At 43.3% G+C, this 13732-nt stretch overlaps 1 protein-coding gene across 1 annotated transcript in view; it reads left to right on the top strand.

The window, feature by feature from the left end:
- KCNH8 (potassium voltage-gated channel subfamily H member 8) overlaps window positions 1-13732 on the top strand; it is a 378517-nt gene that overhangs the window by 144723 nt on the left and 220062 nt on the right. The gene's annotated exons all lie outside the window — the stretch shown is intronic.

Genomic DNA, 13732 nt, shown 5'->3' with positions numbered 1-13732 from the left:
AATCACCATCCCATTTAGAAAAAACATCCCCAACGTTATCTCAAGAAGCAGTATCTTGTACCTGAGAAGGAAAAAATTCCAAGGAATCTGTAAAGTACACAAGAGGCCTTGTTATACCAATTTAAGTTATGTGGGACATGCTCAGATCCCATGATTGTAGACTGTGGAGGGAAAGAGATGGGGATGAACCATTGCTTCACTGATGTGTAAAGCAGGGTCACAGGAGGGACAGGGGTTACTGCAGGCTCTGGACTGTTCTGGCAGCTGTTACAGCCCCACTGTGGAACTCAACTTTTCTTAGAGCTACTTGGAAAATTTCTAACAAAACAGTTTTTCATTGGCATTTGCTCATTTGTTCAAATCAAAATCTTCAGCAGAGACTGTTCGAATTTGACAAAGTTCCTCAGGAAACCAGGGCTGATAGTGCTGCATGAAAGAATTTTGGGGCCCTGTGCGCTAAGGCAGTTGGGAGACCCCCCGCCTTACCTGTCCCTGGGAGAGAGAGGCCCCGGGGGTGTGTATCAGGGGGAGGCTCCACGATGAGAGGGGGTTAAGTTCTTCCCTGGGGGGGGCGGATTTGCGAGAGGCCCTAGGTGTGGGTGTTGGAGACCAGTCCCACCCTGTACTTATCCTGCAGTGATTCCTGTCTGGTGAGGCTGACCCAGCTTCCCACTCCAGCTCCCATTGGTTCTCACCGCATTGTGCAGGCAGGGCCTTCCTGCTGCATCACCCAACCTCCTTCCTGGCCTTCATGATTTTAGTTGGCGTGTGTGTGTGGGTAGTTCTGACCCCCTCAGCGAGTGATTCTCCTTCCCCCCCCCCCCCCCCCACCAAGATGCACCAAGTCATCTTGGTTAATCTGAGCCTGCAGATGGAGCTTTCAAAACCTTTTCCCTAAGGGCTGTTCAGGACTTCCACGGCTGCTCTGAGACAGCCACTGCCCTGAAAACAGAGACCCTGGTTTACAGGGTTCATGACTCAGGAGCAGCCAGCCAGGCAGACTGCCAGTGATTTAGGCATCCCAGGGTTTACAAAGTCCATAGTTTGGGGACGGACAGCTAGCCATGGAGACAGTCTCTTTTTTGCTGTGGATTTCGTTTTTGGTTTTCATTCTGAATAGGAACAAAACCAAATGGAATTATCTTTCTCTGAACACCTCTAATTGTGCTAACCCCTGGACTTGCTGTAGGGAGTAGATTTGGCCAAAACATTATACGACATTGTGTGTTTTTATATAAAATGTTAGCAGTGAAAAGGTTAAACCCTACAATTTTCCAACTCACAGTGTTACTATAATTCTCTTCAGTGAGCAGGCTCACTCTGTGTACAGCATGTGCTCATGCAGATTCAAATGATGAATTGGGAAGAATAATCCTCTGTACAGCCTTGTGTAATTCCTCAGCATGTGCTGTAAAATCCTATTATGCAATGAACGTAACCTGGCAGAAAGGGCAATGATATCAAGCCCAAATCGCGTCCTCTGTGACATGTCAACTCTGAGAACTCTCTCAGGCTCCAAACTTAGGAGCTTTTTCCAAAAAAGTGCCAGGCAGCACAACTTCAAATGCAAGTGACAACTCTAAGAATGTATGTATATGCTGGACACACCTTAATTTAGGTTGTAACTCTTGATGGATGTGAACAGAATTAAAAAAAAATATTAATTGACATAAACTGATGATGATCGGCGATCCCTCGATTTCGAGGATGATCTCTACCACGGATTTACATATAGGTCCTGACATGACTCAGGAGTCCGATCCTGGAACTGCAAATCCACCTGCAGTAGGTACAGACATTTTGTAGCAGGCCAGTGGCCTGCTGGGAGACGGTTATTTCTTTTTCCTTCCTCCTCTCTCTTTTCATCTTCGAGGGCAAGGCGCTTCTCCTCGAAGCAGGCCACCGTCTGATGGAGGATATGGCGCCATTGGGGTCGGTTGGTGGCTTGCTCTTCCCAGCTTGTGATGTCCACATCAGTTTTCTTGAGATACATTTTCTGTGTGTCTTTGTAGCATTTCCTCTGACCACCACAGGATCTCTGACCATGGGTAAGCTGAGAGTAGAGGACTTGTTTTGGGAGGTGAGAGTCTGGCATCCTCATACAATGTCCAGCCCAGTGAAGTTGGTGCATGAGGATCATTGCTTCAATGCTGGTGACATTGGCTTCAGCAAGGCTGCTGGCGTTAGTGCGGCAATCTTGCCACTTGACGTGAAGGATCTTCCGGAGGCATCGTTTGTGATACCTCTCCAAACTCTTGAGTTGCTGTTGATAGGTCACTCAGGTTTCGCATCCATAGAGGAGTGTAGGAACAACAATTGTCTTATAGACCTGGATCTTAGTGTCCTGCCATAGGTCACGGTCCGTGAAAACGCGTCGAAGCAATTTCCCAAAGGAAGTACTTGCACACTGGATCCTATGCTGGATCTCACTGTCGATTTTTGCATTTTGAGAAAGTTGGCTACCAAGGTAGCAAAAGTGCTCAACTATCTCCAAAGTCTGACCCTCAATGGTGATTTGTGGTGGGTCATGTGCAAGGCCTGAAGCAGGTTGATAGAGCACTTTAGTCTTCTCAATATTGAGTGAGAGTCCTAGGCTTTGGTAAGCTTGTGCAAGAAAATCCAGTATGGACTGAAGGTCATTCTCAGTGTGCACGAGTATGACCCAATCATCAGCATACTGAAGATCAGTAATGGACGCCCTGAAGACTTTAGACTTCGAGCAGAGATGTCGAAGATTAAAGAGCCGCCCATCCATTCTATACTGAATGTCAACTCCACTGGGGAGGTGATCTTTAACGAGGACCAAAATGACTGCTAAATAAATGGAAAACAGAGTTGGGGCAATAATGCATCCTTGCTTAACCCCAGTTTTTATGATGAAAAGTTCTATCTCAAGGCCATTACAGAGAACCGTGGCAGTCATCTGATCATGGTGTAGCCTTTGGATCTTAATACATTTTGGAGGGCAGCGAAATCTGACCAGCACCTTCCACAGGGCTTCACTATTGACAGAGTCAAAGGCCTTTGTCAAATCGATGAAAGCTATGTAAAGGTCCTAATTTTGCTCCCGAGACTTTTCCTGGATTTGGCGGGCAATGAAGATCATGTCAGTTGTCCAGCATGATGATCTAAAACCACACTGAGATTCCATCAATATTTCCTCAGCAAGGAGAAGTAATCGGTTTAAGAGGATACGGGCAAGAATTTTCCCTGCTGTAGATAGCAAGGCAATGTCTCGATAGTTTACGACTTATCTCCTTTCTTAAAGATTGTAACAATGTTAGCATTTCTCAAGTCTTCTGGAATCTTCTCATTATACTAGATATGAAGAAAGTTTGTGGAGTTTCGCTACCAGTTCTTCATCTCCATACTTGTAGACTTCAGCTGGTATGCCATCTGGCCCTGCTGCCTTGTTGTTCTTAGTTTGCATAATGGCTTGTGTTACTACTTCGAGGGTGGGAGAGGTCAGCAAGAGATTCTCTTTCATGTCATTGAGGTATAGATTCAATAGTGGCATCAGAGACCATTAACTCACGGTTCAGGAGTAACTCAAAATGCTCTTTCCATCTGGCTTTGATGGCTTTGCTGTCCTTAAAATACGTTGACCCGTCTTGGGCTTGGAGTGGTGTGGGTCCATGGGAGCACGGGCCATAAATGGCCCTTATTGCCTGAAAGAAACTACTCATGTCATGTTTATCAGCATAAAGCTCAATCTCCTTGGCCTTTTCTTATTTTTGATATCATGGATTTTCCTTTGGCTTTCAGCTTTGAGTTGCCTGTATGACTCTTTCTTCTGCTGGTGTGATATGTCATTTTACCACATGCGATGAGCTTTTCTTTTCTGGTCAAGCAGGCCCTGAATCTCCGCATCATTCTCATCAAACCAATATTGGTGATGGCGGGTAATACAGCCAATGGACTCGGCACATGCTGAGAGAACGGCAGTCTTTAATCCTTTCCAGAAATTTTCATTATCAGCGGTAGCAATAAACTTCTCTTGGAGACACTGCTGAAGTTTCTCCCGAGTCACTATATCTTCAAGGGACTTGACGTTGAATTTCTTTTGTACTGATTTTGCCTGCTTGCGATGCCTTGAGGCGATCTGGAAATTCACGATTGATCTAACAAGGCGATGGTCTGTCCAACAGTCATCGATTCCATGCATGGCCCTTGTGATGCGGACATCCTTACGATCTTGAGCTCTAACAGTAACATAGTCAAGAAGGTGCCAATGCCTGGAGCGAGGGTGTCTCCAGGTGGTCTTATACTTCTCACTTTGTCTAAAGAGGGTTTTTGTGATGATCAGGCATTGTTCTACACACTTGCTCAGGAGGAAGATGCTGTTGGAGTTAGCCTTTCCTACTCCTTCTTTTCCGATAGTGCCATTCCAGAGATCTGACTCCCGCCCAACTCTAGCATTAAAATCTCCAAGGAGAATGATCTTGTCCTCCTTGGGAATGTTGGTCAAGACTCTCTCAAGATCTGTATAGAATTGTTCCTTGATATCCTTAATAGAATCAAGCATTGGGGCATACGCACTGATGACAGCAGCAGACTGGTTGTTGCTGAGCTCAAGACGAAGAGTCATCAGATGCTCATTGATTCATACCGGAAATTCTATAAATTGACTGACAAACTTATTCCTAATTGTAAAACTGACACCATAAATGCGCCTGTCCTCTGCAGATTTTCCTTTCCAGGAAAAGGTGTAGCCTCCGCCTTCTTCTCTCAGTTGACCTTCATCTGGGCACCTTGTCTCACTCCGGGCAGCACCACTGATGTTATATCTAGCAAGTTCCCTAGTGACAATAGCAGTTCTTCTTTCTGGCCATACATTATCTTTGTTATCCATCAGGGTGCGAACATTCCATGTAGCAAAAGTCACTGTCTTATAGCTTTGACTGCAGACAGAGTGATCCCACTGGACCAGGTAATCCACCCAGGAGTGGGTGAGACAGCCTAGGTTTAGGGAACCTTTTCTATCCCTCTTCCCATGCAGGGTGAGCAAAGGGGATCCTAAAGAGGACTGCTCAGTCGCGATAGTAGCTGCCTGTCTCAGTCCAGGTGCCAGACGACCATCTAACTACCGCTGCCTACATGCAGATTCATGGCTAGGGACTGCCAGATTGACTAATCCTGTCCCCGTCACCACTAGTCTGTTGCCCCAGGGCTTGGAAGGTTGGAAAGTTATTTCCCATGGTAGAATCCTGCATGTGATTTCTTTTAATGTGGGGAAGCAGGTGAGCCTACAGCGACCACACTATCATGACAAGTTGGAGGTGTGAGGTTCAGTGGCTGGGAAAGTCCGAGATGACTGGAGATCTCCACTTGCTGCAGCCTTCATTTGCTTTCACAGCCATTGAAATCTGAGGACCCTCTTCCACCTGATCCACCATTGAGGATGGGGGGATTGGACCGTGCTTTGTCTGGGACCTCCCCTCAGACCTGTTCGCCTTGGGAGACCCTTCCAGGAACATGAAGCTCCTGACAACTTAGCTCTGAGGTTCACTGGAACACGCAAGACCCTTCACCACAGCAAGGTGATGGTCCCCAGAGAGGATTGACATAAAAACTAGCAAGAGAAGTAACATTTTTCTTGTTCAATAACAAACATCCCTGAACCCAGTTAAAACGTGAAACTCTTTTGGAAAATCGACCTGACTGTAACCAAGAAAATAGGTTATATTTCTAAAATAGAGCTTTTTAGCAGTAGAGTAGAAGACTAACCTACACATATAAACCCTTGGAACAGTAACATTTTTCCATTGAATAAGGTGCCTGATATTCTTTATTAAAAAAATATATATATATGTTACTTTTATTCATTATAAGAGGAGTGAGACTGGAGTAAATGCAAAAGCTTTTGACTCCAGGAGAATTACATCATGAAGGCAGTTTGTGGAAATAGCTGCTTCACCACAGGAGACGTGATGAGCTTCAACTCACCAGAAACCTCATGTACACAGTTTAATTTATGCCCCAATTCATGATTAGAACAAGATGACTGGAAACTCTTACCTCGGAGGAAGAGTTTTGCATCCAGTTTTGTTTTTGTAAATGAAAACAACTAACATTTTCACTTTATTCCTTAAAAAGGGGGCTTCAAAATGGTGCTCAAAGAACAATACACTTGTCTGACTATTTAGTTTTAAAAAAATGTGTTTATTCTAAAACTTCCAGTTGAATATATGGCCATCCATGATGATGAATACATTAGATAATGCTTTTGAAGCAATGCAGCAAGGAACAAACAAAAGACAGAAATAAAACTCATTATACATACTGGATATTTCATTAACTTATAAAAATGAGCTGTTTATTTTTGAGAGTAAAAATTCCTTTTAATCTAGTTTTCAGGGACAGCAGTACATTCTCAGTTACCTGAAAAAACTACATTCGCTAGTGTGATTACTTGGTTATTCTGAACTTGGAGCTATTAGCATCCAGCAGCATTAGGCAACAAGTATGTGAACATGGTCTTTAATGATAAGATACAGCAATGCTGGTGATCAAGGGGAAGTAAACAATGCCTGCTGGTTGTATGACTGCCAAATAAAGGGAAATAATAGAGGTTGACAGAAGGAAATACCTTGAGAACAAAACAGTGGAGGGATTGGAATGTTGAGAAGGGGAATGATCTGGAGAGGATCTTTCTCTAACAAATTACTCCACGGAGACAAAAGTTGGAGGACCACTATTGTAAGTGATCCAAATACAAGTAACTCATTGGGGTGTTTCTTGTTTGTTTTCAATTACAGTATACTAGGGGAATAATTATATCACTAGAGTTACAACAGCCACTAAATACTACAGCTAGAAAAAACCTATTGAACCTGGTCTATCGTTAAAAAATGGAGATCTGACACTGAATAGCTAACTAAACTCTTTCTAGATTAGTGCTCTATAAGGGCTGTATAGGCCAACCTGCCACCACTAATGTAGTAATTGGTACATTGTAATGCCCTTGGAAAATAATTGGGGGAACTGCAGACAGCTTAGATCCAAAAACTATTCACGTCAGTGGGAATCTTTCTGTTCACTTCAATGGTGTTTGGGTCAGACCCTAAAAATAATTTTGTGTGTTTCCCTAACTGTTGGTTATGTAATCTGGTAAATTTCTGACACTGGGAGGTCACTGTCTTTTTAAATGGAGTCTCCTCCTAATCTGTTGTAGGAGATAAGAAAAAGGAAATTAGAGCAGAGTAAAAGTAAGTAGTGCACATAAGGACAAGGGAAGAAAGTCACGTGGCTGCAGCAGGGACTGCTTAGCTTTTCATTTTTTGTTCAGTGGCATTCAAGGAAGTGTAATTGAAGGATTTCAAAATTGTGAGTTTTATAACTGTGACATCCCTTTCAATCGGTGAATGGAGAGAGAAGAAAACTGTGAGTAAACAAAGACAGAAAGTAAATGTGGATATATACTCAGGGACGGCTCTATGTATTTTGCTGCCCTAAGCACGGCAGTCAGGCGGCTTTTGGCGGCGCGCCTGCAGGAGGTCCGGCTGGTAACGCGAAATCGGCGGCATGCCTGCGGGAGGTCTGCCGGTCCCGCGCCTTCGGCATACCCGCCGCCGAATCCGCGGGACCGGCGGATCTCCCACAGGCATGCCGCCGAAGGCTCCCTGACTACTGCCCCCACAGTGACCGGCAGGCCGCCCCCCACAGCTTGCCGCCCCAGGCACGTGCTTGGTGCGCTGGTGCCTGGAGCCGCCCCTGTATATACTGCTCTATGTATGCTAGAGTCCCTAAGTAATCTACCAGTATATGAAAACTACACTGTATATTATGCCTTAAACATACTATATATTGTATTAAAAATTAAAAGAACATTAAGGTTGCAGAGTCAAACACTCCAAAGTTAGGAAATGACAGAGTTAAGGTTGCCTGTGCAATCTTAATTCAGTCCCCTCCTACATGTGCATTATATTAATGTGACTCTATATGACACTGAAAGTTTGTGGCAGAGCTAAGAATGGAACTTAGCTCACTTGGGTACCAGTCCAAGGCCTTAAACACAGGGAAATCTCCTTGTTTCTCTTACAACCCTCTGCCTTATTTACTATACATCCCATGCATCTACAGGGTCCTGTAGATCATGCAATTATAGACTGTATCATAATGTATACACAGAAGAGGGCTGAATTTTTTTAATGGAATTTGCTATTTTGCTGCAGCCAGGAACCTGACTTTTTTTGTGTGTGTGTGTCATCTTGCCTGCTAAAATCTACCTGCAGCTGTCTTTAACTCTCCAGCTTTTCACATGAACAGAACTGAGTTAAAGCATTGCTAGTCCTCGCCCCAGCATAGCCTTGCCCCTCTATGCCATGGCAGCCATGGCAGATGGGAATGAAGGATATTTAATGCAGATACAATAAGTTACTTACCACCTAATTTAGGAGATGCTTGCTACAGAATTTGGTCCTATTATGCAGCAAAATCCTCAGAACCCTGATTACAACTTATCAACAAATAGCCAGTATATATAGCCTCAGTTCCATCTCTATATTCTAATGCCTTTATAATACCCTGGAGACATCCCCTCTAGGTCCCTGTCCAAAATTTTAGACCAGCCAAAGAAGAGACTGCCCCCAAGAGATTCTATTGCTGGTTTTACTTTGATCCTTGTGTATGCTGGGACAAGTTTTAGAGAGTTTAGCTTGTGCTCTGTGCCCTTTCAGTACTCATGCAGTACAGGTGCTATCAACAAAGCTCATGATCATACATCTCACAACTGAGACTTAAGCAGATCTCAATAGTTGGAGGGGGGAACGCATCAATACTTATATTTTAAAGTTTCTGGCATTATAAAGGTAGAGCACTGCTTGAAACTTTAAAGTTGTTTGTTTTTTTGAAGAAAGGTTAGTAGCTCAGTTTCTGCACAGACTCCCAGGTGAAGGCAATTTGTGCTTATTTTGACAGAGGGAGTGGAGGGATAGGTAGAAGTAGCTGTGGATGAGAGGGTGACCATAAAATAGTCACCTCCGTGTTGCTGAGAACAACTATTGGGCTAGTTGGATTGCTCTATGATGAGATTTTTCTTTTGTTCTGCCTCTCCCTCCTGTCCTGTGATGTGCTATTCTCTGCTCAAGGATATTAAAATATATTTTGAGGCTTCAGATCTTACTGCAATGGAAAGAAAGGAAGCTTTCTGATAGAGATGTAGCCAGGGTCAATAAAGAAGGCCCATAAAAATAAAGCTGCAAAGGAAATCTTTTTGGTAGACAATGATTTGTTGACAGTGCCCTTTGTATGCACTAGCTGAAGCAGGAAAGGAATTCCCCTCCTGAAAAAGAGTTCTCTCAACAGAATAATAGTAACATTGGGTTTTATTTATCTAACAAGTAAGAAATCCTACTATAGGCATATAACATTGTGTGATACAGCTTTTCAATGTGCAGACCATATGCAGTGGGTTGCATTATATTTTTTTCAGTGAAAATCTGACAGCATTGAAAATTGAAGTCTACTCTTTTTCTGCTGGAAAGGTACAAACCCTTCATGATCTGTCTAAACCAGGGGTGGGCAAACTTTTTGGCCTCAGGGCCACATCGGGGAATAGAAATTGTATGGCTGGCCATGAATGCTCACAAAATTGGGGTTGAGGTGCGGGAGGGTGTGAGGGCTCTGGTTGGGGGGGTGCAGGCTCTGGGATGGGGCTGGGGATGAAGAGTTTGGCATGTAGGAGGGTGCTCTGGGCTGGGACAGATGGGTTCGGAGGGCGGGAGGGGGATCAGGGCTGGGGCAGGGGTGTGGGAAGGGGTGCGGACTCTGAGGTGGGGCTGGGGATGAGAGGTTTGGGGTGCAGGAGGGTGCTCCATGGTGGAATCAAGGGGTTTGGAGAGTGGGAGAGGAATCAGGGCTGGAGCAGGGGGTTGGGGCGTGGAGAGAGGCTCAGGGGTGCAGGCTTTGAGCGGCGCTTACCTCAAGTGGCTCCCAGAAGCAGTGGCATGTCCCTTCTCTGGCTTCTATGCGTGGAGCGGCCCCCGACCCTGCTAGCACTGGAGTGAGTCCGTGCGGCCCCCGACCCTGCGCCCCAGAGTAGGGCTATGCCGCGGCTTCTGGGAGCCGCGTGGTGCGGTCCCCGACCCGGCATACTGACTGGAGCGCCGGAATGGGGCCAAGCCACGTGGTGCGGCCCCCGCCCTGGCTGGAGCACCGGACTGGGGCCGAACCCCAGGCCCTGCTCCCCAGTGGGAGCTCGTGGGCCGGCTTAAAATGGCTCACGGGCCGGATCCAGCCTATGGGCCATAGTTTGCCCACCCCTGGTCTAAACCCTGACTTAGGAAATCATCTCTCCTGGGCTGAGGGGATACTTCACCTCCATACCCATTCATTCCATGGCCTTTTTGCCAAGACTGCAATGGGGTAGACAGTTGTTAAGGCATGGTGCAGAATTCAAACTGTTGATCCACATTATGGTTAAAAGACCCCATTACTAATCCCAGATCATGTGGTTCCTTCATTCCAGGAGTTACCTTGTAGCTCATGAGAGAATTAGTATATGCATCTATTTTAAGTTGGTGGTCTCCGCAGCAGTTTTTATTTGCTTTGTTCAGACAGTGTTTACACTGGGAGGAAAATAAGAAAAGATACGTAAGGAGATAATATGGCTGATGAAAACCTGACATGAAACAAACAACATTATGCAAGCCTGCCATAAAAATGCTGAGCAAGCTTAATGATTATTATTCATTTACTGAATCCACCGTAATGCAGCTATTTTAACTAAAGCAAATGTTGCACATTGTGAAATATTGAAGGGCTTTCTGTGTATTATAAATACTTTTGTAAGGACAGAGAGTTTGTTTGACGTTAATTTCCCTAGGTCTCAGAATCAAATTAATCATTTCAGATAAAGTTACCAAATGCAAAATGCAAATTAATGCACACTGGAAAACACAATCCCAACCCCATATAAAATAATGGGATCTAAATTAGCAGTTACCACTCAAGAAAGAGATCTTGGGGTAAATCTCTGAGAACATCCACTCAATGTGGACTGGCAGTCAAAAAAGTGAACAGAATGTTGGGAATCATTAAGAAAGGGATAGATAATAAACAGTAAATATCATATTGCCTCTATATAAATCCATGGTAAACCCACATCTTGGATGCTGCATGCAGATGTGGTCGCCCCATCTCAAAAAAGATATATTGTAATTGGAAAAAGTTCAGAAAAAGGCAACAAAAATGATTAGGGGTATGGAACAGCTTGCATATAAGGAGCAATTAATAAGACTGGGACTTTTCAGCTTGGAAAAGAGATGACTATGGGGGATATGATAGATGTCTATACAATCATGACTGGTGTGGAGAAAGTAAATAAGGAAGTGTTGTTATTTATTCCTTTTCATAACACAGGAGCTAGGGGTCACCAAATGAAATTAATCAGCAGAGGTTTAAAACAAATAAAAGGAAGTATTTCTTCACACAACACATAGGCAACCTGTGGAACTCCTTGCCAGAGAATGTTGTGAAGGCCAAGACTAGAACATGGTTCAAAAAAGAGCTAGAGAAGTTCATAGAGGATAGGTCCATCAGTGGCTATTAGCCAGGATGAACAGGGATGGTGTCCCTAGCCTCTGTTTTCCAGAAGCTGGGAATGGGCAATAGTGGATGGATCACTTGATGATTACCTGTTCTGTTCATTCCCTCTGGGGCACCTGGCATTTGCCACTGTTGGAAGACAGGTACTGGGCTAGATGGGCCTTTGGTCTGACCCAGTATGGCCATTGTTATACCAAATGTATTTGCTAGAATGTATTTATATATATATTTTTAAATGTCTGATGCCTGTAACATTATTGCCACTAATCCAGTGCTTTAATGGCTGTTTCTGTATTGTTGATGCTAAAACTATATCAAAACAATAGAAAAGAGAAAAAAATTCAGCTACTTCTAGAGTGGATAACAATAGCTGTTTAAAAAAGCATAGCGGCCAGAAACAACAGTTTTGCAGAGGAAGTGAAGAATAACATTGTATCCAATTGAAATTATGGGAGAAATTTAGCTAGGCAGAATGTAATTTTAAAAAAATGGAATTTGGCTAAGTAATATGAGTTATAGTAATATTCTTTAGAGACTTGCAATTCTGTCTTTCAATCAGAAAACTATAAAATTTTACTGATGCTTTTCATTTTGGATACACCAGTATAGATTGATGTATTGGTTGCTTTTCAACAAATAAGCGACAGGAAGTAGCACCAATCAGATTTTCCCAAAGGTTTTGATAAAGGAGATAACAGTAGTCCTACCCTCTCTCTGCTTCTTGCTTTGTCTTGCTCAAAGATGCTCATAATAAAACGTGCTTGCTCCATCACGTCTGCGTGAAAAGGAATAAGAAATTCAGGATGGAAAAAAGGGGGAATAAGCAGGCAGAAATCTTTTGCTTCTGATCTCCCATTTCTACCCTCTTTTTATGATGGTATCTTTGCTTGCACTGTTTTCACAGCTTACAAAATAGTTAAAACCCAGTATAGACCCATTCTGTTTCATTTGCCATATCCTTCTTTCCTCCCTTTCTCACTTTCCTGATTTCCTTCAAACTGGGAACCTGGTCCCAGCTGCAGGTTAAATTTACTAACCTAACTAAAAGCTGCCCAACTGCCTCCAGAGAGCTGTGACTGAGTTGGGAGAGGAACAATTGATTTTCCTTTGAAGCATCCTACTGGAACTTCAACTGCAATAACACTTCAAGGGTAACTGCTATATCCCCTGCTAGGCTCGGCCCCAGCTCTCAAGAGGCAGTCAAGTTGATTTTATATTAAAATTTAGATTAGACAGCCGAATTGTAAGCAAATTTGCAGTGCCTGGTACCATTTTTTAAACTGCAAAGTTGAGAAGAGAGAAAATAGGGGGACAGGGACAAGAGCGCCAAAAGCAAGCAGCTCTAATCTGCTCTTCCAATCAATCTTTTCTGAGCTCAGACATATTTATATACATATTAGCTATGTATTTTCAGCCATAGCTAGTGGCCCAGTGACCATGTTTAGTTTTATTTCATGAGAACTGGAAGTAGCCTTTGAGCATTAAATTGTTGCCAAAAGAGCAGTGAGATGGATAGGATATAGGAGTCTCGGGGTCAGGCACGCCCAAAAACAAATTTCAAATGAAAAATACTTAGTCCAATAACAATGATCCATCCCATTGTGAACATTAGTGGTCTGTTGGTATGCTGGAAGTGTCTGAAGATAATTGTTTTTCCTTTGTGACTTACAGAGATGGGCCCAAGCTGCCAACTATAGTTAGACTCTAGACTGATTTACCCCAAAATCAGTGGGGTTTGGATCCAGGGTTTTGGTATGATCTCAGCTTTACTCACAATGTGCTTGAACTATGCTGCAGTACAACACCAACACACTGGCAATAATTAGCTTCTATGCTGAATTATCTGGGTGAATTACAATCCCAGTGCTTAAAACCATTAGACTTGAATGTCCTATTTTCCAAGGATGATTTGACTTTTAAAAAAAAAATCTTTCTAGTTATACAACAATTTGACACTAAATAGGCAAGTTGTTTTACATTTAAAAAAAATATTATTTTTTACCCAGGCTACTAACTGCTATTACTGCAGTTAACATGTAACAGGGAAGATCTTTATTGTCATTAATTTTCACAGATAAAATGTGGGTATTATAACACTCATCTTCAATGAAATACAAGGACTTTGAGTTTTCGCTTGCCTAAGTTTAACAGCTCAGATTTGAATAATGGTACTTTACTTTCTATT

The sequence above is a fragment of the Emys orbicularis genome, chromosome 2 (genome assembly GCF_028017835.1).
Source record: "Emys orbicularis isolate rEmyOrb1 chromosome 2, rEmyOrb1.hap1, whole genome shotgun sequence".
In the NCBI taxonomy this organism is placed as follows: domain Eukaryota; kingdom Metazoa; phylum Chordata; order Testudines; family Emydidae; genus Emys; species Emys orbicularis.
This window is presented reverse-complemented; position numbering and strand designations above follow the sequence as displayed.